Source organism: Crocodylus porosus, unplaced genomic scaffold (assembly GCF_001723895.1).
Source record: "Crocodylus porosus isolate Cpor-Errol unplaced genomic scaffold, CroPor_comp1, whole genome shotgun sequence".
Lineage (NCBI taxonomy): Eukaryota > Metazoa > Chordata > Crocodylia > Crocodylidae > Crocodylus > Crocodylus porosus.
The window spans coordinates 104,233,540-104,237,523 of NW_017728947.1; positions in this window are offsets into that span (position 1 = coordinate 104,233,540).

Consider the following 3,984-nt stretch of genomic DNA (forward strand, 5'->3'; position numbering starts at 1 on the left):
ATGTTCACTCTCTGAAAGTCATGGCTACTGAAGTAAGGAAAGTACTCTACTACCTCCAAAGTCTTTCCCTCAATAGCAATTTGGGGGGGGGGGGGGATCGGGGTCACATTCATGGTTTGAGGCAAGCTGATAGAGCATGCCAATGTTCTTGATGTTGAGAGAGAAGCCCAGAGTTCAAAAGGTTTATCCAAAAAGATCCATCATGGTCTGGAGGTTTACCTCAGTATGAACAAGGATAGCACAGTCATCAGCACATTGAAGGTCAAGGATGGTTGTTTTGAGGACTTTGCTCTTTGAGAAAAACATCCCAGACTGAAGAACCCTCCACGACACTTCACAACTAATGGAATCAAAGGCCTTAGTAAGGTCAATGAAGACTATATACAGGTCCCAATGTTGTTTCCACATTCTTCTTGGATCTGGTGGGCAAGAAATATCACGTAAATTGCTCCATGAGATGGCCTGAAACCACAGAGATTCTGGCAGGATTTCCTCAGTAGGGGTAGAAGATGGTTCAGGAGGATTCTGAAGATGATTTTGCCTGCTGTGGGAAGGAAGGCAATACCTCAATAGTCTCCACACACAGGCTTTTCTCCTTTTTTGAAGATAGTCATGATGATAGCATTCCTCAGGTCCCCAGGGACCTCTTCATTATTCCAAAATGAAGAATAAATTAATGGAGCCTCACTACAAGTTCCTTGCTGCCAGCCTTTTAGATTTCAATAAGTATGCCATCAGGTCCAGTAACCTTGTTGTTCTTGGTTTCGTTTCCTTGATGGCACACCAGACTTCTTTTAGGATAGAAGACTTGGGGAAGAATCAGCTTTCAGGGTGTTAGGGGATTGACTCGATGGTGGTATCTGTCATAGTTGACTCGTGGTTCAGGAGTGCCTCAAAGTGCTCTTTCCATCTAGCTTGTATAGATTCATTGCCTTTAAGGAGCATTGAGCCAAAGTGGGACCATGGGAAGTTAGGCTGTAAATGGCTCTCATTGCCTGGAAAAAGCTGTGCATGTCATGTTTGTCAGCATACAGCAGAATATCCTTGGCTTTATCCTGCCATCACTGATTTTTGATTTTCCAGATCCTCCTTTGAGCTCCAGCTTTGGACAGCTTGGATCTTAGCTTCACTCTCAGCAAACCATTCTTGGTGTTGACAGGTGGTATAGCCAATGGATTCAGCACTAGCCAAATGTAAACCCCTCTGGCCAAATTTAAACCCCTTCCAGAGTTCCTTAATGTTGCCTTCATTTGTGGACAGAGCAGGGACCTCTTCATAGAGACACTCTTGGAAATCCTTACAGACATTTGGGTCTTGAAGAGATTTGGTGTTCAGAGTCCTTCACATTGCTTTTGGCTGGTTTTGGTGTTTTGGAGCAAGGGGGGTGTTCATAATGGATCTGACAAGACAGTGATCTGTCCAGCAGTCATCGGTTCCTTCCATAGCTCATGTCCACATACAACCACTTGATCACAAGCTCTAAAAATAACAGTCAAGGAAGTGCCAGTGCTTAAAGCAAGGATGTCTCCAGGTGGTCTTGCATTTGTCACTGTCTGAAGATAGTGTTTGTGATGACAAGACTATGTCTCTATGCATTTACCCAGGAGAAGGATGCTCTTGGCTTCCCCTGTTCCTTCCTTCCCAGTGATGCCACTCCAGAGTTCAGGTCACATCTAACTCTAGCTTATAGTCACCAGAGAGAATGATCTTATCCTCCTTGCAAGTTTTAGAGAGTACATGGTCAAAGCTGGAGTACAATTGTTCACCATCAAGCGATGGGGAGTATGTACTGACAGTGGCATACTGGTTGTTGCTAAGCTTAAAATGAAGAGGCATAAGGTTAACACCCACAGGGAACTCCATAAGTTGACTGATGAGCTGGTTCCTGATGGAAAAGCCAACACTATGAATGTATCTGTCCTAGGCCAGTTTTCCCTTCCAGAAGAAGGTGTAGCCTCCACCCTTTTTCCTCAGCTGACCCTCATCCAATCATATTGTCTCATTCAGAAGTACAATGTCAATGTTGTATCTCACTAGTTCCCTAAATATAATGGAAGTTCTTCTTCCTGGTCCTTCATTGTCTTGTTTATCCATCAGGGTGTAAATGTTCCATGTTGCAAAAATCATTGTCTTCTTGTGATGTTTTCAGCCATAGGGAGAATGATCCTGCTGGACACAGTTGTCCAACCAGGAGCAGATAAGACAGCCCAGGCTTAAGGCACCTTTTCTAGCTCCTTCCCCATGTAGGGTAAGCAAAAGGGATCCTGGATAGAACTGCTCAGTCATGGTAGCAGCTGCCAAAATTGCACTCCTGTCTCATCCCAGGTGCAAGACAACCATCAGGCTGCTGCCACCTGTGAAAAGATCCATGGCTAAAGACTGTCGGATTCATTAGTCCTGTCTGTCATCACTGGTTCATTGCCACAGGGATTTTGGAGGTCAGTACAGAACAGAGTTTTGTTCCCTGTCATAGAAGCTTACATGTGACTGTTTAAATGAGGAAGCTGGTGCATGGAAGCAGCAACCACATGATCTTGATTAAAGTAGCAATCTGGACCCAGTGGCGAGGGAAAGTCCTGGACAACAGAAGACCTCCATCTTGTTGCAGCTTTCTTCTGTCTTGAGATCCTGGCATCTTCTTGTGCCTGATCCTTCATTGAGAACTTGGGGTTGGACCATGGTTTGGCTGGAATCTCCCCTCAAGTCTGTTTACCATGGGTGACCCTGCCAGGAGTGTATGCCTCTGGGCAACATAACTTTAAGGATCATTAGGACGCATATACCTTTCCACCACTACAGGGTCTCTATCCACAGAGAGGAGACTCTGACTAGGGAGCAAGACAAATAGTAAATGTCTGCTTCCAGGTCCTAATGGAAATGACTGGATTTCTGACTGCTCTAGAGGAGATTATTGGTCCACTGATGGACCCCACTAGAAAGGTGCGTTGATTTTGGAGTAGAAAGGGCTTCATTCCTGGGGGAGTTCATTCCACAAACATGAACTGACCCTGAGGACAGTCACTATCTCCCTTGCAGATAAACCTCACTTTGTGAAGAGCTCTGTTTTGCCAAAGAAATGCAGTTTAGACAGTCACCATAAGTCCAACTGATGCTCATACTGCAAGTGGTGCCCAAGTCTAGTACAGAGTCCCTGCGTGAGGATGAATTTCAACCAAAATATGAATTTGTTTTTCTAAACAGGGCTTTGAAATTACTTCTATATGTAAATTAAGATGCCATTTCCAGCCGCATTATTATTGCTATCTTCACTCACTGATTAGCTATTCTATGTGTAACATCCTGCCTGCTATAGTAAGCTGAGCATGTTTTGTCTGCACCCACTACATCCTGCATATTGTTCTGGGCTTCTTGAAGAAAACTGCTTCAGATTACAAAAGATTGCAGTGATTGGCTTGTAATAAAAACTATAAGCAATTCAGTGTATAAGAGAAGAAAATCCCCCACAAGAAAGAAGATAAATAGCACCATCCCACTGTTTCCTTAGGTAGAAAGCAAAAACAAATTATCCTACTACCACAAAGTATACAGACTGCATTAAAGAATGCATGTATACATTTCAAGCTGGGAATGCATACACCAATTAAATTGTCTGTTTCTTCAGAACCAGATGGATTGCTTACTAGTTTAGTCTGCACAAATGACATTCTATGAACATTACAAACCAGACATACCAAGGTAATTTTCATTTTTTTGAAATGTCACTATATGGACAGCGTTTTGAGATGAGAACATAACAAGGGTCCCAAGAGGATGCACTGCAGCCTTAGCCACTGTGGACATTACTGTGACGGGCTGGCTGGCAGTGACCTGGCTCAGGGGTTTTGAAAGGGCAAAAAACGATTGGAGGAATTGGGATTCCCTTTCCTCACCAATCTGGCAATGATTTGGCCCAGGGGCTTTGAAGGGGTAAAAGATGATTGGAGGACTTGGGATTCCCTTTCCGCACCAATCAGGCCCCACAGA